At 38.7% G+C, this 22371-nt stretch overlaps 1 pseudogene; it reads right to left on the bottom strand.

The window, feature by feature from the left end:
* The window catches only part of LOC135733741 (sialoadhesin-like), a 45433-nt pseudogene that overhangs the window by 2667 nt on the left and 20395 nt on the right, over nucleotides 1-22371 (bottom strand).

Raw genomic sequence — 22371 nt, 5'->3', positions numbered from 1 at the left:
AAGTCTGGAATATATTTTATTTTACCTGGATATTTTCACTTCTTAATTAAATTTCATAATGAATGTCAGATAAAATGTAAAGTTAGTGTATTGGTTGAATAACTTTTTGACTGACTACATTTTGTATAGGTAAAACTACACTAGTCAACATTCGAAGTGGATCAAAAAAGGTTGATCAAAGGTGTCCTAAGACAAGAACGCATATTGTCCAATATTTTAAGACAACTTTTATGAAAGGTTTTGATCCACTTCAAATGTTGACTAGTATATCTAAAGTCTCACGGTCCCACCACTTGCTAATGCGCCAAATGGTTTAGTCCATCTGCACTCACATTTTGTTTACATTTTTGAGCGTCTGGTTGAGCGCAAATTTCTCCGGTGCTGTTGAATTGGTCTTCTCAAAGAAAGTTAAATCAGGCCACAAGGAAACAAGGGGAAATGATTTGTGACACAAACTAAAACACGAAAAGATTTTAAAGAATGTAACCGAACAACACTGGTAGCCATTTAATGGACACAAAATCAATGCAGGTCAATGGACATCATTGTTGTTCGATTACCATACTTTTCAAATATCTTCTGTTGTGTTCTGCTGAAGAAAGTCAGTAAATGATGCCAATTTTCATTTGTGGGTAAACTTTAACTTTTCCCGGCAGCTTCTCTTAATTAACAAGTTAACTTGACAGGGAAAGAGTTAATACTAACATTATTTCATATTTTCACTTATACAATTTATAGGTGCTAGAACCTTTACATTGGTGGTGGTCGAGGAAATTCCCCCATTCATATGTAAAGTGCTTTGAGGTCTGCAGAAAAGCGCTATATAAATGTAACGAATTATTAATTATCGTTATTATTATCGACAATGCAAATAAGGCTACTTTTTTTACTTCCTTCTTTTGCACTCCTGATGATGTTTGGGGCCATTCTATTTAGAGATGTGTCCATGTCCTTCATCAAGTCTGTTCCAAACCTCATTTTCATTCCATGTAGCATCTTAAAACACAAAATAGTTTTTTTTACTTCAGATGCATACATGCATATTACCCACTTTCAGACAAACAAGTTTCTTAAAGTCTACATTAACTTGAGATTGAAATTGACTAGTGATGTATTTTTCAAAATGAATGTTCAATAAGAAAAATTGTGAGCGTGAAATAAACAGAATTTGAATTAAGTTCTCAAATATTTTACAGTCTTTAATGCTAAACTCTAAATGAAATACAGAATAATTTTCATTAAAGCTACAAAACACATAGACTACATTCACACTGTCATCAAAATCCGATTTTCTGCTCATACTGTATGTGATGCATGTCTGTCTCTTTGTATGACCGTGTGAACAGCACAAACCACATGGAATCTGATCTTTTCAATTCTGATTTGAGCCACTTCCATATGTGGTTCTAAATCAGATACAGGTCGGATGTTTTGTAATGCGACCTCAGTCTGAACAGTCATATCGGAATTCATGTGACTTTAACATCATTCTAGATTGATGTGCGTCACGATTGCGGAAATATGCACCAACGGCATGTTTGCAAAACCACTTAAAAACAGTCAAGACATTAAATATTAAGCTTCTGTTGCACATCGCCTTATACATGAAAGCCCCTAACACGCAAATAAGTGTGTTTGACTTTCCTGAAGCGTTGTCCAAATGACGGACCTGCACGTGACCCGGGAGCAGACTGCCTTGGCTCGTATCGTTCACTCCCACGGAACTGAGATAAAACGCGTTGACTGGCCGGTCTGCGCAGCTCCGTATGAAGTCCACAACACCTGCTCAGTAGTCTGCATGTTCATTCCCATATTACCGCGTGCTGCGTGTGACATAGTATTGTTCTTTTGCGCATGCAATGCAGTTCAGGACCATGAACAGTTAACACGGCTGTCTGATTTTAGCCACATAATGTGAACAGTCAAAGGAAAAATCAGATCTGAGCAAAAAATCAGAATTGAGCATTAATGTTTGCAGTTTGAACGAGGTCATAGATTTATTTTCTTTTGCTCTTTGATTAACATTAGTGACAGAAGTCACAGCAGCAGGTTTAAGAGTGCGGTCCCTTTAAGCACCTTACCTTTTTGCATCAATGGGATTTATATTTTGAAGCCAGTGACATTTGTCATCTACTGACCATTTATCAACCATGGTTATCTAGGGGGGAAGGAAAAAAAGCATAAATTACATGTCACAAACCAACTACGCATAAAAAACATAAACACGTTTGTTTTTAGGACATTTGTCTTAACAGCTAACTTAAAGGTGTGGCGGAGGATTTTCTCGAATTTTAGAAAAGAACCGCATTCTCCACTTTTTAAAAAAATGCAATGGCGCAACACTCCTGATTGACAACTAGGAATACCAATAGTCTTGATGATCCACCCAGAAAAAGAAAATCCTTCGCAATACCTTTAACATCACTTTAAAGGTGCTCTAAGCAAATTCACGCGTTTTAGACCATAAAACATTTTTTGTTACATACAGCAAACATCTCCTCACTATCAGCTTGCTGCCTGTCCGCTGTTCAAACTGTAAAAAACGTGAACTCTGTAGACAGCCCAGGATCCACAAACCTCAATAAAAAAAAATTATTCATTGTGTGCAACACAGAAAACATGAATGCCTTTACTGGGTGCGGAAACGAACGCTGCACTGTGACTGCAATCGTGAATTTATAATTCAGACCGGCAGAAAGTTCTCAACTGTGGCCAGCAGTTTCCACTTTCCTTAAAGTGCCCATCTTATGACTGCTTTTCCACAAGTTATATAGGTGTATGAGTTCCATAAAGCATGTTTCAAAAGTTGTTTGCTCGAAATAGCTTGTAGGAAAAGATTGTTACCCATCTCTAGTAGCCTCTGTTTCAGGGCAGTTCAGATTGTGCCGTTTTGAGCTAGTCTTACATATTTATGAGCTGCTGCTCCTTTGATCACGCCCCACTACTAACGTCATGTGCGCGTGCTCAGTGATATCGTGAGCAGTACAGACCATACTGTGTTATTATTTTATATATTATTATTATTAACGATTTATGTTGCCAACAGACAAATCATGCAGAAAAGTATCACTAATAAGTACACTACAGGAGAAGAAACTCATGACACACAATGATTCCAGAGTAAATTGTGATGTTACGTTAGCAGTCACAACAATAAACTCGTTTTCCCTGGACAATGCTAACATATTCCCATTATAAAACATTTTCAAGCGCATTATTTTCGCAAATTACAGAAATTAAGACCCGGCGGGGGATGAATACTGCTTGTGGACCCAGGGCCGGATTAACCATACGGGCAACTGGGCAGAAAATGTAAAGTATAAACAGTGGTGTAGTCTACGTGATACGCAGGTATCTGCACGATCCGACCGGCATATGAAATCAAATTACTATAGCGGCGTGAAAGTGACTGGGGAGCAGAGAACCCACAGACGAGTGACAGCTCAGTAGCGCGAGAGCGATTCCAGGTATCACATGGAGAAATCTGCTTTGAATCGCTCTCGCGGTACTTTGACATCACCGAGAGGTCTGCTTAGCGCCAAATGAAGTCGAACCTGCAGTGTAGCTGCTCACGCGATACTGTAAACAAACCGACCATGTGGCAAGTGAACGAGTGGAGCAGTGCACAACATAAAATCCGGAGAGTTCACAACGCACATGTGAGTAAACAACATTTAAATCATCAATCCAGTTTATTACGTTATCTGGAGGTAAGGCTCCAATAAAATAAAATAAGCCGGTGTTTATGTCCTGATGGTTTTTAGCTGCCTTCCAGCATGTTTGCTTGTGCTTCACAGTGTTAAACTTCCTTTCCCTGTGTTGATTTATATATCTATGTTCAAGATGTAACCTATATGATCTTAAACTTCTGTGAGAAAATTCATGTCTGCGTTGATGTTCAGTTCAGACTTGCAAATTAAAGATCATTTTCTTCACTTTGGTTTGGGTGTCTAATATTAGGCTATATGATGGTCTTGTAATAATAATTAAGTAAAAGCCTATTTTCATTTTTAGACAATGCTTGTATATGCAAAAAATAAGCTTTTTATATCAATGACTATGCAAATTAGAGTTAATCCATGGTCATCTTAAATGTGTATTAATTAAAAAGTTCTGTTAAGTGTCAACGATGAGGACAACTCAGCTAAATTAGCCTGGACTTTTCTACACCGCCAGCTTACTTTTACAGCCCGGAGATTATACAGATGCTGATGCGTTTTGTTTTCATAGCATCATATGTGAGTGAATGTATTTGATAGGGGACATAGTAGTGCATTTGTATGAGCATTTAAATATTTGTAAATCAAAATACACCTGATGACAGTTAGAATTTGAAGTATTGAGTATATTTACTGTATAATACAGTAATATATTCTGTATATGACCATATTATGGTGATCCTGGTGTCGTGATGATGGGGCCCTTGAATATTGTTGCCCAGGGTATAACAAAGTGTTAATCTGGCCCTGTGTGGACCGCGTGCTAATTGCTAGAAGCTAGCGGGAGGTCCGGACCGTAAATTTATAAGAGGCTCGGGGGTTAGCCTCGTCAGAAAAGCCGGGTCGGTAAGGCCCGGTCTCGGTGTGTCAAACTCATCATGACACACAAAGATTCCACCGTAAATTGTGATGTAGCAGTCTCAACAATACACTCATTTTCCCTGGACAATACTAACATATTCCCGTTATAAACATTTTCAAACGCATTATTTTCGCAAATTACAGAAATTAAGACCCGGCGGGGGATGTATACTGCTTGTGGACCGCATGCTAGCGGGAGGTCCGGACCGTGTATATATCTATGCGGACCATAAAGTTATTAGAGGCTCGCCTCGTCAGAAAAGCCGGGGCGTGCGGTCTCGGTTAGTTTGGCAAAAAGCTTTTAGCTCTAGCATCATAAATGTAGTATTTTGTGACAGAAGATGACAACATGCAAAATATAACGTGACTTCTTACCTTTAATGATGAAACAACGCGATCGCGAATCGAATCCAGTCTGTTTCAGATGTGTGAATGATTCATGAACGTCCAATAAAATACATCCAATTACCATTTTTTTCCACAAATGCTTATAATCCGTGAAATATAGATACATAGTCTGTTGTTTACATCAGATTTCGCATGAAGGTCTTGTCGCCTACAATCTGAGGACTGTTTGCGTCGTAACACAGTGTATATAAGATTACTACGGGTTCCAATAACCACGCGTTAAAACTTTGTTTTTAAAAGTAGGTGGGAGTATAATCCATAATATCCAAATAGCGCTGTTATTTCCGTGAGAGATGATAACAGCACAGAGGGTCTCATTCAAGTGACTGCTCTATGCTCTCTAGCTACCTGGTGGGAGGAGACCTGCGAGTGGGGTGGTGGGCGGGATGATTCAAACTGAATGTGACGAAACGTTTTGTTAAGTCACAACGGAGCTGAGTTTTAACTAGCGCAATCTGAGACTCAAGGCAGAGGACTTCCAGAAACCTGTATCTCACTCAAAACAGCATGGATGGATTTTTTTCCAAGTTTGTATGCGTGTGGGAGCATCAGAGACACAAATGAACACCCCAAAACCCAGAAAAAGTGAGTTTTTCATAATACGGGCACTTTAGGAGTTTAGCTCCAACCCTGATAAAACACTCGTGAACAAGCTAAAAATACTTACGTAATATGTGTAAAACTGCGACAGACATTCACATATAATTTCCCTTCATCTTCAAACCGGTTTGCTTTAATCGTCATCTTACTGTACGTTCACACAGCCACCGACTTGAGCTTCCAAAGAAGCTTAGGCCGCCCAGTCAAGGATGTTTGTCAAAAAGTACGGTGAAGCTTGTTGACGCTTTGGCATCTCTGAAGTCTGTTTTCTCTGAACTAATGATTTGGTAGAAATGAAAGTTTACATCATATGTTTCTCCGGAATCAGCCAACGACGAACGTCTTGGCTATATTCCGATTGGTTGCTGGCGGTTTTCATTACCATAAAGTTGCGCTTCTTTCATCTTTCTGATTTACGCTTTGGTTGCTAAAAACGCCCAAAACGTGATGTCAATGGATTTAATGCTCCTTGCAGCTGAGAGAAGCCAGCTTCCATTGTAAATGAACGACTTCTGGTAACTTTGGAAGTTCAAGTCGGCGTTGGTGTGAATGTACAGTTACCATTAACGAACAGCGACCACGCACTTCAAATTGAAATTAACGTACACTTCTGTCCCGAATATCGTCTCCTTATAACACAGCTGTCTTATTGTGATTGGCAGTTTAATGTAAAATTACAAGGAAATAAAGCGAGACAGTAAACCCAGAGCAAAAATTTTTTAACAGAGCTTTTTTAACCGGTGTCAGTGCTTTACCAGCAGTATTTTTTTAAATGAGGTAAATATTATAAATTTAGCTTTTAGTATCACTATTTAGCACAAGACCTACTCTAACAAGAATAAATATTAACTAATTATACTAAATAATTTAGTTATTTCAGTAATATGGTTTCAAAAATGTAGAAAGTTTACTTACCTCAGGGTACAAACGAGCAGAAATTGCGGACTCCTCAGTTTGAAAAAAAAAACCTGTCATGTCTGGACGCTCATCTTCGCCAATCCACCAATAGGAATGTAAGGATATCCAACAGATTTACGCCACCAGGGGGCACTTTTGCGATTGTTTGTTATTAATGTCCCTTCAAGTTAAATTAAACTTTGACAATATAGAATGTACAAAATAAAGAAAACACCTGGTTATTCACCAAAAAAGGCAAACTGCACTGTAAGTTTCATGCTATTGTACAAACTTGCATAAAAAGCTCACATGAAATAAATCATACACTGACTTAATATTAATAGCCTATTTGTTGAATCTCTCTCTCTCTCTCTCTATCTCTCTCTCTCTCTCTCTCTCTCTCTCTCGACAGCTGTCACTCATCCTTTTGACACAAAAAGGTTTGTGAATGAGTTCTGTAATTACTGTTTAATAGTTTACACTTCAGCCACAAAACGTGAATTATAGAACCATTTTAACAAAAATGTTTCTTTGCCCTCCAAGGGTTCTAAATGGAACCATTTTTTGGTAAAAGATTCTATTGGCCAAGTATAGAACCCCAGGGTTCTATATAGAAACTCAAGGAAACTTTTTTAGAGTGTATAAAATATAAAGGGTAAATGATTGCTCTCAGTACAGATACTTTGATATCTGATCTGAGTTAGGTTTTAATCCTACAGGATAATAAAACACAGAGAGTCTCTGTTTACAGTGTAACACTCAGAGCTACATACCATTTTGCATTGAAAGGTAAAGGTAACTTTTGGTATATTCAACTTTCAATACAATTGTCGTTTAAATGTTTATATCTTACTTTATAATAATGAGATTTTGTTTGTAGGTCAGATCCCTCTTGTAAAAGTAATTTTAATCCCAAGCATTTCATTTAGTAAACTACAGGTTGAACTGAAGTTTGTCATGAGTTGAATATGACTGTATATTGTGATTGATGATAAACAGACTCACCTGATACTGTCAGTGTAACTGCATCACTGATGTGTGAATATCGTGATCCTCTTGTCTCTTTTCCTTTACAGGTGTATTTACCTGCTTCAGACTCAGTAACAGATCTGATTGTGTAATACTGAAGTTTATTCTTCTGGATGATTGAATCTTTATACCAGCTGTACTGCCAGCTGCTGACTCCTCCTCCATTGATGACACAGCTGAGATTGACAGTTTCCCCTCTGAATAAAAGATAATTCGGCCAAACAGACACTTGAGGTGTTGGTCGTTCTATTGAAAATAATGTCAAATAAACACTTGATTCCACAACATAAACAGGTGCTGTATCATATTATAGTTTTTCCTCTGTAACTGTTATTGCCACTTCAATGTCTTAAGAATTTTTTTAATCTATTAAAACAAAGTGAATAATGTGAGTGTAAATACTTACCTTGTACTGTCACTGTTTTTGGTTGACTGTATTTTGTGTAAACCTGAGGATTTCCTCTTCCAGCTCTGCACTTGTACTCTCCTCCATCAGAGACTCGCACAGATCTGATTGTTTTAGTTCCTGTAGTTTCAGTGGATTCAGTGTTTGAAGGGTTTATGAACATAAACTCCCATCCAGTGGACTGATGAACCTCACAGATCAAAGTAACTGAGTCTCCAATGAACACAGACGTTTGTGGCTGCACAGTCAGAGTTGGTGTTACATCTGTCAATATAAAATCAATGTAAACAGTGAATCTGAAAATTCATCCAGTATGATTGACAGTGGAAATCTATGTGTGTTTTCTTACTGACATTAAAGAAAAATCGGCATAAAATGTATTTAGAATTTTGTTTATTTAAACATGAACCGATTAAAATTAAATTCTAAAATACTGAGGGAAATGTTTTGACTTTTTTTTAATTAAGCACTATTTAAAAAAATAAAAACCCTCGATTATGGATGTAACCCTCGTTCCCTGAATTGGGAATGTGCTTTGCGGGACCAATCTACTTCCAGAAGCTACTAAAGCAGCAATGAACTTTGCATGCATGTATATAACGAGAGGCAGGTGCAATACCAAATCAGCTGTATTTGCTGAGAAAGCCGAGCATCAGTGCCCAGCTAACCTCAGTAATGGTACAGCAAACTATAGCGACAGGACGTGATGTCTATGTTTCCTTCCTTCAGAGAAGGAGGGCTAGATCCATAATCAAGACATTCTCATTCAGTCGGCCACTACAATGTCACTTTGTGACCAACAAATTGGGAATCCCTACCAACGCGCCACTAAAGCTGACCCTTCCAGTGCCTGCGTAAACGTTCCATCTTCTATCTTAAAGAGGCGGAACCTGGGCTTACTTGCAGAGAGGACGTTCACTATTTGTTCCTAAACCCACGATAGTGAACTAGTAAAACTGGTTTTAATTTAAAAAGTTTTAGAAATAACTTAGCACAGCAAATGAATAAACGATACTTGCACTGGCTTTTGTGAGGTGCATGTGTGCGTCAAGCTGTATATGCGCATAAGAGTATGAGGAAAAGAGTTCCGATTAGGTCTGGCAAACTCGATTCCTTTTAAGGATCCGGGTTATTGTGAGTCACTCACTAAAGTGATCCGGGTTGTGTGAGTCACTTGAGTCTAGGTTTGGTCTAGTTTTAGGTTTGGTGTGTATAGGCGACCTTTTAGAAAAATAGGCGTTATAATAATGTCACCGGCCGGAGCAGACCACAGACTATGTGTGTCACGCTCCTCCCAAAGTTCCACCTCGAGGAGGTCCCAAAAGCACTCCAATGTCCAAACAATGAGAGATAAGTAGAATAAAAACCGTAAACTTTATATAACTTAATTAAAAGATCAAGGGAGATGGGGAAGGGAATCTAAAATATATCTTCTCGCCCTCAAGGGGGAAAACTACGGGGCAAGGGACGTTGGAGGGGAGAAGTCTGTTCCGTGGGGCCAGGGTTTAGCAGGGCAAGGGCCAGGCGGAGCTCATTCGTCCTCGGCCCACCTCCTGCGTGGAAGGACTCCTCGTGGCGCTCCTCGTTGCTCCTGAGGGCAAAGTAAACACAAGGTGAGTATTGCGTTTGACTACAATCAAATATGGAGTGGATTGGGCGTGGATTCGGGCCGAGGTGCGTATCTCTTTTTTCCACAGGTTTTTCCTAGATTTCTTCCCTTACAGGTTTCCTAAGTTTCCGAATCGTACTGGGTAAGTTTAGTCTTAGCTCGAGACAAGGTGAGTATCTTCCTCTCTTACAGGCTTTCTGGGGTTACGAGTCGCTGCTGGTAAGGTTAGCTTTAGCTCGAGTCAAGGTGAGTATCTTCCTTTTTACAGGCTTTCTAAGGTTTACGAGTCGTTGCTGGTAAGTTTAGCTTTAGCTCGAGTCAAGGTGAGTATGTTCCTTTTTACAGGCTTTCTAAGGTTTACGAGTCGTTGCTGGGTGAGTTTAGCTTTAGCTCAGACAGCGTGAGTATCTTCCTCTCTTACAGGCTATCTGAGGTAACGAGTCGTTGCTGGGTGAGTTTAGCTTTAGCTCGAGACAAGGTGAGTATCTTCTTCTCAACAGGTTTTTCCTAGGTATGTGGATCGTTGCTGGTAAGTTTAGCTTTAGCTCGAGTCAAGGTGAGTATCTTCTTCTTTACAGGCTCTCACAGCAGATACTCACAGCGTCTGTCCAACGCAACCGAAAACTAAACTGTCTCTTCTGATTGCCCATTTTATATCCTCCTCCCCAGCGCGACTCGCCCAGTCACTGTTCGCCACATCATATACGCAGAAGTGCCGGTGTATGAACCGGTCCGGGCGGGACCTCTTCTCTCTCAGTTTGGTTCCGCCCCATCTAGTCACTCCGTGACAATAATACCATAATAATATAGAGGAAATATAGAAAAAACTGTGTCCTGATTAGCCCCCCGAGCCGGAGAGTCTTGAGTCTGCAATGTTTCCGGCAGATCTGCGAATCTGCAGTGTTGGGTGCCGTGGCTGCATGTTGAACTGCGTACTGTAGGCTGTAGGCGATGATGGGGAACGTCCTTTTGACCTTTCATGAGCCCAACCCATTAAAGTTGAGATGACCAATGTGAGATGCTGTGGTTTGAGAAAACAAGTGGTTTGGGAAGACAAGTCTTTGTTCTCGACAGACTTAATCTGCATAGTTTGTTTAATGCAGATGTTTCAATAATAATTTGGATTAATATTGAACGAGTTTAATACTTGTTTTGGTAACATGAAGCATGTCAATGATCAGGAAATTAAAAGTGGATTAATCACAGTGTACACACAAGATATGGTTTAAACACACATCAAATAATAATTTCATAAATGTGAATTCCCAGGTGAAAAAGAAATATATTTAAATAGTATTTTTTGGGACATACTTAATATATTTAAAAGCTACTATAATAAATGCATATTAAATGTATTATATTGAACCCACTTCAAATATATTAAATGCATTTCAAGATATATTTAAAGTCAATTTTAATCTATTTGCATTATATATAATATATTGAAATTGTGTTAAATTGGAACAACTTCAAATATATTTAGTGCAATTTAAGTGTACTTCTTTAAAATTCATTTGAAATGCACTTCTCATACACTTAAAAATACAGTTAGAATACATTTAAAGCTTAATTTAACTGTGCTTTAAGAACACTTTAATAGTACTTCAGCATATTAGAAATATACTAGCATTACATTAATAGAAATGTATTAGCATTACACTAGTATTTTATTATAAAGCTGTTTTTAATATTTAAAATGTTATATTAAAATCATTAAATATTAAGACACATACACAGATTTTGAATACAGAACAATTTAATATATTTTATATTGTGTTGTGTACATTACAAAAATATCTAAAGTAAATTAATCAAGCACAGAGACATACATAATCTCTTGACCAAAGAGAAACAATATAAAACAAATATCAGAGAAATGCAATTACAGAGCTACTTTTCAGAGCTATCAAATTGTACAACATTAACATTAAATGTATTAATGAAAAGTACACTATGAATATGCAATCACTGAATAGGCATAAGCAATGATTATATAATAATCATAATGTAATTCTCTGCATAAAAAATTACTGTGCAATTTAAAAGCTGAGTGCACAATGTTTAAAAAAAGCTTTGGAAAAGGAAATTGGGCCGACTACCAAAACACACTTGTAGCCAACCAGTAGTAAGGGGCGTGTCTACTAACCGACATCCTTGCCGGGGTTGCGTATGTGTGTTGTGGGTCTATCAAAAGAAGGTCCAGATTCTATTGGGGTAGAGACATGTTTGTTTAGGTAATTTCAAATGTTAACATTGGCTTTCAAAAATGGTGCACTCCGCCTTTAACCAACTTAAGATAAACCTATAAAAAGCTGAACCAAAATACAAAACGGTTTAGATGTCAAGTGTTTAAGTGGAGGGTCACTTCTTCTTGCAATTCAGACACCGTAGTAATCTGACGGTCTGTGAAAAGGAAACAGAATATACCAATTAACCAATAATGAATGAACATTTGGCTATCCATGTTTAAAATAAATTGGCATAGATATGCATGTATGGAAGTTTTGTTAACTTCTCAGTTTACCTTTTAAAGCTTTGACTGTGTCCTCATCAAGCGTGTCAGTTTTATATGTCAGAGCACTCTAAAAGTGGGAATGAAGATAGGATTAGAACAGGCTCATGATATAAAGCAACCTGTGTGTATTACAGGATATGTTTTACATTGATAATTGTGTTTTATTTGAACCTAGATCATTTTCCATTGTTTGTCTATTGTGATCTTGCAAACGTAAGGTTCACCTCTGTTTAAGGAGATTTAAGGAAATCAGAAATGTTGCCAAACAGGGCTCCAGACTGCCATCAAATGGTGGCATTTTGCCACCTAAATTTGAGAGTGTGCCACTGAATTTTACACCAGTCGCACATGTGCGACCAGAAAATGTGACCTTTTTTTTGTGATATGACACTGAATTTGAATCTATAATTAAAGTATTTATTAGTAATACAGTGGAAATTAGTAGACATGTGAATATTTGGTTAGCATGTTGATTTACCGTGTGTGCCCCTAAATTTTCTGGTTGCGCCCCTAAAATTTTCAGTTGGGGGCCACTGTGCTCCTAGTAAAAAAAAGTTAGTCTGGAGCCCTGCCAAATGATATATGCAAGGATGACTAGGCCAAGTCCCTTACAGCTTTACAATAAAAAAACCAGGTTTTTACATGAATAACTCAAAAGGACAGAAATTAGCCACCTGGAATGGATGTGTTGCAAACGTTTTTCTTCCGAATCACTCCACATTTGTCCCGATTAAAAAATGTCAATAGCAGTTGATCTGAAAAACAACAGGCAGGTAAATGATGATTAATGATTTGTTTTCTTTTTAAGAATTACTTACCCTGAGTACAATATATTTAAAGGTATAGCGGAAGATTTTCCCGAATTATTTAAAAGAACCGCCCCTCGATATTAAAAAAAAAATGCACACACAACACTCTCCCCTCCTCCCGAGAGGGAACGCCTGTTAAACGCGTGCACGAGACAGAGAGAGAGCGTGCAGGAGCTCAGTTCTTCTCTTCGCTCTGTTTTCATGTTTCTGTCGGCATGTTTACCGCGTCTGTGCGGTTCGTGACTTGTACCAGGGCTAGCATCGCTAATCATAGCTTACATCAACTTTTACTAGCAGTGATTTTAAATGGATTTCTCCAAATAGCATGACAAAATGTACCTTTCCAGTAGAAACTTCGCGTAGGAAGCCCAACCTGTCCTTTTAGCTCACGCCAGCGTGTGAAATAGTCTCCCATAAACATTCTGGTCTTGTTTCTTTCTATATAGTCCTTTCTCTTCTTGTCATACAATTCGTAGACACTTTTTCTCTTGCGACCCTCAGACATTTGGAAAAAAACACAGCGAGAACGCGAGCTTCAATGAATGGTTGAAACCGTAGCACAACACACATACACATGAAAGTGCGCATGTGCAGCAAGCGAACCTAGAGGCGAGCACGTACGACGGTAATACGTCAACATATAATCAGAATGATTGACATTAGGGATGTTAACCGATGACCGTTTGACCGATGGTTGACCGTATCAACGTTAACCGGTCAAAGTTGTCGGTTAAAAAAAGGGATCTGTAAGTTAGGCTATTATAGACAGTGGACTAAACCCTACTACAGTTAGTCATCTCTTTCTTTCCAAGATCTTTTTGTGTGAATTGAACAAATCCCTCACACTCAGTTTTTCATAACTGGTCTGTTTGTACTTTATAAACCAATAAAAAACATTTGGCGCGAGGTCACTGCGTTTGGTTTCGCATGCTCACAAGGTTTGCGAAAAGTAAATGCTACAGGCTATTTTTTAATAAATTCCTTTATTCGAATAGTAAATAAAATACAGCAATAAAATAATTAAAATTAAAGTCTCTCCTGGTTGTGTTCCAAATTATTAACATTTATGTCTTTTAGGCTAACAGTAAAGTGCAGAGTAAGTTTTGTTTCTGTAAATCCTCAGCCATGATTTTTACCACTTTATTAAGTTTTGCTTTGTAGAAAGCATTTCTTTAAAGTGAATTTCGTTTTGTATAAATTGTATCTTAATTTTAATAAATGTTTCATCAACCAAATGCATGTATTTAATAAATAAAAAGCAAATATAGAGTATATAATTACTTGCATTGCATTGTTAATTAGAACGCACCTCATCATAAATAAATAAAACCTATATGCCTCATACAAGCATTAAATATCTTTGTGAGCGCTCCCAGTAAAATGGTGTTTTGTTTGAATATGTTGGGATTTATTAATGTGAGTTTTTCCAGGCCTAGTAGTCCAACGGTTGACCTAATATACTAATTATGTACATGTTAGTCTGTTCTGATGTGCTCATATTAAAGTGTTCAGATCTGTTGTTACCCTGAGGCCTATGAAAAGCACATATGTTAAAGACTATTCTATTGTGCATATATCAGAGTCTAAATTGATGTGCTCATATTAAAGTGTTCAGATCTGTTGTTACCCTGAGGCCTATGAAAAGCACATATGTTAAAGACTATTCTATTGTGCATATATCAGAGTCTAAATTGATGTGCTCATATTAAAGTGTTCAGATCTGTTGTTACACTGAGGCCTATGAAAAGCACATATGTTAAAGACTATTCTATTGTGCATATATCAGAGTCTAAATTGATGTGCTCATATTAAAGTGTTCAGATCTGTTGTTACCCTGAGGCCTATGAAAAGCACATATGTTAAAGACTATTCTATTGTGCATATATCAGAGTCTAAATTGATGTGCTCATATTAAAGTGTTCAGATCTGTTGTTACCCTGAGGCCTATGAAAAGCACATATGTTAAAGACTATTCTATTGTGCATATATCAGAGTCTAAATTGATGTGCTCATATTAAAGTGTTCAGATCTGTTGTTACACTGAGGCCTATGAAAAGCACATATGTTAAAGACTATTCTATTGTGCATATATCAGAGTCTAAATTGATGTGCTCATATTAAAGTGTTCAGATCTGTTGTTACCCTGAGGCCTATGAAAAGCACATATGTTAAAGACTATTCTATTGTGCATATATCAGAGTCTTAATTGATGTGCTCATATTAAAGTGTTCAGATCTGTTGTTACCCTGAGGCCTATGAAAAGCACATATGTTAAAGACTATTCTATTGTGCATATATCAGAGTCTAAATTGATGTGCTCATATTAAAGTGTTCAGATCTGTTGTTACACTGAGGCCTATGAAAAGCACATATGTTAAAGACTATTCTATTGTGCATATATCAGAGTCTAAATTGATGTGCTCATATTAAAGTGTTCAGATCTGTTGTTACCCTGAGGCCTATGAAAAGCACATATGTTAAAGACTATTCTATTGTGCATATATCAGAGTCTAAATTGATGTGCTCATATTAAAGTGTTCAGATCTGTTGTTACCCTGAGGCCTATGAAAAGCACATATGTTAAAGGCTATTCTATTGTGCATATATCAGAGTCTAAATTGATGTGCTCATATTAAAGTGTTCAGATCTGTTGTTATCCTGAGGCCTATGAAAAGCACACATGCTAAAGACTATTCTATTGTGCATATACCAGAGTCTAACCTGAAGTGCTCATGTTAAAGTGTTCAGATCTGTTGATAATTTGAGGCCTTTGAAGAGCACGTATGTTAAAGACTGTTCTACGGTGCATATGCTAAAGACTGCTCCTAGAGTGCACCTATGTTAAAGACTCTTTTAATCTGTGTATGCAAGTCTATCCTATGTGCTTATATTACAAGTGTGTTTGGATCCGTGCTATTGTGAGGCCTATGTAAAGCACGTGTGTTAAAGACTGCTCTATTATGTGTATTCTAGGATAATATGCACATGAAGTTATAAGAGTCTATTGTCATGTGGAGCTAATTATTATGATGGATCGTATAGTAGAGGTCAACCGTTGATAGTTGTTTCGGGATTATAAGGTAAATGTGTCTGGGCCTGGAAATGTTTTTTTTCTTTTTTGTTTCCCTTTTGTGTGATTCTGTTCACTATATAGTTACGTAATGTTGTGCTTAAATCTAAATGCAACTTGTCTGAAACCTAAAATACAAAAGTATAAGCTACTATTTTTTTTTTGGTATGTTTTTTTCAACTGGATTTCTTACCATATAAGATTGTGGTAAAATACAAAGTAATTTGATTACTGTGGTGGTTTTTACCCCTGGCGCCCGAACCCATTAATTTCAAAGCCAAATACCGCTACAGATTTGGCGCCCGAACAGGGACCCTCAGATGCTGGGGGATTATTGGAGCATATTTTTGTAACTATGGAAACAGGAAATTATCTTATTAACTTTCCTGAAACTATAGGGGATAGTTGTGTGGGTCCGCCGCACGATAGTCCATCTACGCCGCGAATTGTTGAGCGTTCATTGTTGGATGATGATATGGACTTAGAACAACCTTTTCTTGGGACTCCACTTGTTAATCCAGGCAGTTCAGTAAATGAAGTGTCTAATTTAACTCAAGCTATTGAGTCACTTAAAAGTATTTTTGTAGATACTATAGCTTGGCAAAAGAACTGGATTGAAGAAAATATCAACTTACATAATGTTGATGTTCCTAAAGAAACATTAGCAGTGGTTGAAAAAGCTCAATTTGGGTTTCTTGAGGTTTTGACTGAACGTATGCAAATTTTTACTAATCAGACGATTGAAGCCATTCAGTGGAATTCAAAGCAATCACATAGTGAGTTAAAGGAATTACTTGATGATACTAATAAAACCTTACTGTCTTCTTTTAAAGCAGCCATTGAAGAATGCAAGGTAGGGGATAAGGAGCTGTATGAAGAAGTTCACAGTTTAAAACAGCAGTTTCTTACGGTTCAAATTTCCATCGATTCCCTAACTCGCCGAATAACTCAGCCTGACAGAAAGATAGCTGGCCAGGATGTTTCACTATCTCAGGTATGTTCAGATTCCACCTCACATGGGGACGCTAGTGATCTAGCAAGTCAGGTCCCTATATCACCTAATTTGACATGTGGCAGGATACTACCTATTAAGATGCTTTTTCCGTCTTTTGGTGGAGTGAATGATGAAAAGGACCCTTTAATTTATTTAGAAAGGTGTAAAGATTTTTTGGCACTGAGACCAATGTCAAATGGGGAAATACTGGCTACCATGCGGAGTGTTTTACATGCTTCAGCTCGTGATTGGTGGGAGACTGTAAGGTTAAAAACTTTGACTTGGGAAGACTTTCAGAGAGCTTTTCTATCAGTTTTCTTACCAGAGGACTATCAAGATGAGTTGGAGGATAGGGTAAGAAACCGGTTGCAGGGTGCAAATGAAAGTGTGCGTGATTTTGTTTTTTCATTTCAAGCATTATTCAAAAGGTGGAGAAATGAAGCAACAGAAGATGAGATATTGAAAGCTTTATTTAAGGCTATGAATCCATATTTTGCAAGTCAGCTTCGAGGGCGTATACAAACGGTAGAGGAGTTGGTGAGGTTAGGAACACAGATTGAGAGAGATTATGACCAACAAAGAAAGTATAATCAGCTTCAGTTATCTAAAGCTACTGTAGGTGACCAAAGCTCACAAGCTAGGAAAATGAAAGGAGAAGACACTAAGGTTGTTCCATCACTAGAGCCCAGAAATGTAAGTTTATTGTGTTGGAGATGTCATGAAAATCACTCTCCAGGCTCTTGTCCTACTTTTAAAGCTTTCTTGGGCGGGAAACACTCTGGGAGCCAAGGCCAGGGAAACAAAGAGTCCCAGGGTCGTAACCAGCAAAAAGGTTTTGTCTCTGCTTATAATACTCAGCAACCTGCACAGAAAGATCAAAGTAATGGTAGGCAGAATTTTGTTAAACCAAGTAAGAAGGGTGGCCCTGCTACTCTTCGTCAGTTAGTTGTTCCTTTAACAGTGAGGAATTGCATGGGGAAAGCCCTTGTAGATACAGGAGCTACCTATACACTGTTACATACTGATTTGTGGAATCAAATGAAAGGGGCTAAGGAACAATTAGATGGGTGGCATGAAGGACCTCTGTATTTGGCCAATGGGGATGCTACTGTACCGGTAGGGCAGAAAGTTTTGGATTTCTATCTGCATGGTTTACATTTCCAGGTCCCCACAGTTGTTCTTCCTGCTCGGAACCTGGTGTATTCAATGGTGCTAGGACTTGATTTCATAGCATTGACTGGCTTGCAACTTAACATCAAAGATCAGGTGTATAGTTTTACAGAGGATGTGGAAAAACGTGTTTTCCCATTTCAACCACCAATTACTCCTGGAGATTCCTGGAGATATTGTAAACCACCTGTGGATGGTAAACCTACCACTTCTCTTTACTGTGCTGTACCTCCAATTCAGCCTGTATGTCCAGATAGTGAGTATATAGATCATTGTGTCCAGGAAGAACTTGGTGTAGATCCTGCAGAGTTAATTCAAAATAAAGTAAGAGAGAGCATGGTAACTGTAAAGGAATCTCATGAACTTTATACCTTGTTGTATACTCACCCTGAAATATGTACTTCATCTTTGGGTAGAACTCACTTAATTCAACATAAGATCAAAGTGTGCTCCGAGGTAGTGATCGCACAAAAGCCTTACAGATTGTCAGAACACAAAAAGCAAATAGTTAAAGATCAAATTGATGATATGCTTGCACGGGACATTATTCAATCATCCCATTCTCCTTGGGCATCACCCATAGTGTTAGTCCCTAAAAAAGACGGAAGTCAGCGTTTTTGCGTGGACTATCGCAGGTTAAATGCAGTGAGTGAGAGTGATGCATTTCCTCTTCCTACTGTGAGTGAAATCTTGGAATCACTTGCTGGTGCCACTGTGTTCAGTACCCTTGATCTCAACAGTGGGTACTGGCAAGTGGCGATGCATCCAGACAGTGTGGCTAAGACCGCCTTTGTGTCCCCTTTTGGGCTATATGAATTTAAGGTTTTACCTTTTGGTTTGAAGAATGCGCCTGCTACTTTCCAGCGGCTAATGAACAGGGTATTAACTGAGTGTTTGGGGCAATGTTGTCTGGTTTATCTAGATGACATAGTGGTTTATTCAGCAAATTTCAGCCAACACATGCAGGATCTTCAAAAGGTTATGACATGTTTAAAGAGTGCAGGTTTGACCCTTAATCTGAAAAAATGTCATTTCTGTCTGACAGAGATTAAGTTTCTTGGCCATGTAGTAACCCCTGATGGCGTGAAGGCAGATCCTGCTAAAACAGAGGCCATTCAGAATTTCCCGGTTCCTACCAATTTAAAGGAAGTCCAACGATTTTTGGGACTGAGTGGGTGGTATCATAGGTATGTGCCCAATTTTTCAGCTATAGCAGAACCCTTGAATGCCCTGAAGCGAAAGGGAGCAGGGTTTCAGTGGACAGGCGAATGTCAGGCATCTTTTGACAATCTAAAAGGACACCTTTCTTCTCCACCAATATTAGGTCACCCTAATCATGCTTACACTTTCATAGTTTATACAGATGCCAGCTTAACTGGATTAGGTGCTGTTCTCACCCAACGTTCATCTGGGGCAACAGAGGAAGTGTTAGCCTATGCAAGCCGTTCTCTTACTGGTGCAGAGAAGAATTATTCTACCACAGAAAGGGAGTGCCTAGCAGTGGTTTGGGCGGTTGAAAGGTGGCGTCATTATTTGGAGGGGAAGATTTTTAATGTTGTAACTGATCATGCGTCCCTCCTTTGGGTGTTTAACACTACAAAGGCCAACTCTTGCTTGATTCGTTGGGCCCTTAGGTTACAGGAATTTGAGTTCATTCTGGAATATCGTAAAGGGAAGCTTAATAGTGCTCCCGATGCCCTGTCTCGTGTGGATAATCCAGACTGTCCCTCAATTCTGGCTGCATATGGCCACAAAGTGGTGTCAGAAAGTGCGGGTTTGCAATTTCCCCTTTCAGATGAAGATATTTGGGCAGCACAGCAGCAGGATGTAGATGTCCAAAAAGTATATCAGAGTGTAACTGCCAATAAGCAGGATCTTGATGATTCTGAATCTGGATTTGTTATTCTGGAGGATAAGGTGTATCGGAAGGTGTTTCATCCTTCCAGAGGAACACATTTCCAAGTGTTTGTTCCACAGAACCTTCGCCAAATTGTGTTGGAAGCCTATCATTCCAATCCTTTAAGTGGGCACTTTGGGCGATATAAGACACAGAAAAGGTTGATGGAGGTTGCCTTTTGGCCGAATATGTGGAAGGATATTTCAGAGTTTGTACGTAATTGTACTCATTGTCAACAACATAAACCAGAATGTCGCAAACCAGCTGGCTTGTTGCAGCAGACAGAAGCACAGGAACCCTGGGAATTGCTTGGCGTGGACCTGATGGGGCCACTACCTCGAAGTACCCAAGGTAATACTCAACTATTGGTTGTGGTAGATTATTATAGCCATTGGGTTGAGTTGTTTCCACTCCGTAAAGCAACGGCTGTGTCCATTGCGCAAACTCTTCGGAAGGAAATTCTGACCCGGTGGGGTGTCCCAAAATACTTGTTGTCAGATAGGGGGCCCCAATTTACTTCCGAAATTTTGAAGGAATTGTGCACTAGGTGGGGAGTAGTGCAAAAGCTGACAACAGCATATCATCCCCAAACAAACTTTACAGAACGTGTGAATCGAACTGTTAAAGCCATGATATCGACTTATGTGGGTGCAGAACACAATCGTTGGGATCATTATTTGCCTGAGTTGAGGTATGCTATTAATTCTGCTGTTCAGGAGAGCACTGGGTACTCCCCAGCTGAGATACTCCTTCATAGAAGGTTGACAGGGCCCTTTGAACGTGCTCTAGAACCACATCAGATTAGTCTGAGAGTCGTCAAAGATTTGCATGAGATGGTGGAAAAGAACTTATCTCAAGCTAAAGAGAAACAAAAACGGCACTATGATGCTGGTCGGAGGAATGTGTGTTTTGTTAGGAATGATAGAGTGTGGATGAAAGCTCATCCTCTTTCCAAAGCCTCTCAAGACTTTGCAGCTAAATTTGCAGCAAGATGGATTGGTCCTTATCGAGTTGTTGAAAGGCTAGGACCAGTAAATTACCGTATTGTGCGTGAGGACAATGGAGAAGATTTGCGTACAGTACATGTTTGTAATTTAAAGCCTGCGTATCCCACAGCGGCTGAATTAGACCAGAAAGAAAAGGAAAAGGTCTTGAAGATTTTTGCTGAGGAATCAGACGAGGAGGACTTTTGGGGTTTTTGAAATGTTGTTATATATGCCTCATATTACCTGACTTTGGTGTCCTTGTTTATGGTGACTCTCTGATAAATTCTTCTGTGGTGGAAGTTATAATAGTGTAGAACAGTATGTGTTCTTTTTCTAAGGGGGGGAGAGTGTGACGGTTGTCAATATTTTTTTTCTAATATTGGTAGCGGAGCTTATGCGTGTGTATATGCGATACCGGAAGTTATTTAAGGAAGTTTGGTTCGGACGCTCTCGCGCTCGCTCTCTCTCTCTTGTGAGCCGGGTCGCACTCTCGTTCAGGTCAGGTTCAGGTTCGCTCGCGTTTCTCCTCTGTTGTTGTCGGAGTGTGCAGTGGGTTGCACTGCCGTGAGTATGATGGTATATTTTCTACTCTCTTGTACTGAAACCGCGTTATGTTGCTTTGAAGTGAGTGTATGGTATAATATTAATGCGGAAGTATGTGGAGTCATTGCTGATGATTCCTAGGTTTATGTGTAATACGAGAGTATTTTTGCCTTACGAGAGCGTTGTTTGTTATACCGGAGAGAGCGAGTTTGCCGCTAAATTTAGAGATATTTTGGTACGGGCAGGCAATTGTTTCTTTTCTTTTTTGGTGGAGCGCTCCCAGTAAAATGGTGTTTTGTTTGAATATGTTGGGATTTATTAATGTGAGTTTTTCCAGGCCTAGTAGTCCAACGGTTGACCTAATATACTAATTATGTACATGTTAGTCTGTTCTGATGTGCTCATATTAAAGTGTTCAGATCTGTTGTTACCCTGAGGCCTATGAAAAGCACATATGTTAAAGACTATTCTATTGTGCATATATCAGAGTCTAAATTGATGTGCTCATATTAAAGTGTTCAGATCTGTTGTTACCCTGAGGCCTATGAAAAGCACATATGTTAAAGACTATTCTATTGTGCATATATCAGAGTCTAAATTGATGTGCTCATATTAAAGTGTTCAGATCTGTTGTTACACTGAGGCCTATGAAAAGCACATATGTTAAAGACTATTCTATTGTGCATATATCAGAGTCTAAATTGATGTGCTCATATTAAAGTGTTCAGATCTGTTGTTACCCTGAGGCCTATGAAAAGCACATATGTTAAAGACTATTCTATTGTGCATATATCAGAGTCTAAATTGATGTGCTCATATTAAAGTGTTCAGATCTGTTGTTACCCTGAGGCCTATGAA

This window comes from Paramisgurnus dabryanus, chromosome 3 (assembly GCF_030506205.2).
Source record: "Paramisgurnus dabryanus chromosome 3, PD_genome_1.1, whole genome shotgun sequence".
Lineage (NCBI taxonomy): Eukaryota > Metazoa > Chordata > Actinopteri > Cypriniformes > Cobitidae > Paramisgurnus > Paramisgurnus dabryanus.
Note: the sequence above shows the minus strand (reverse complement) of the source record. Positions and strands in the feature narration are given on the sequence as shown.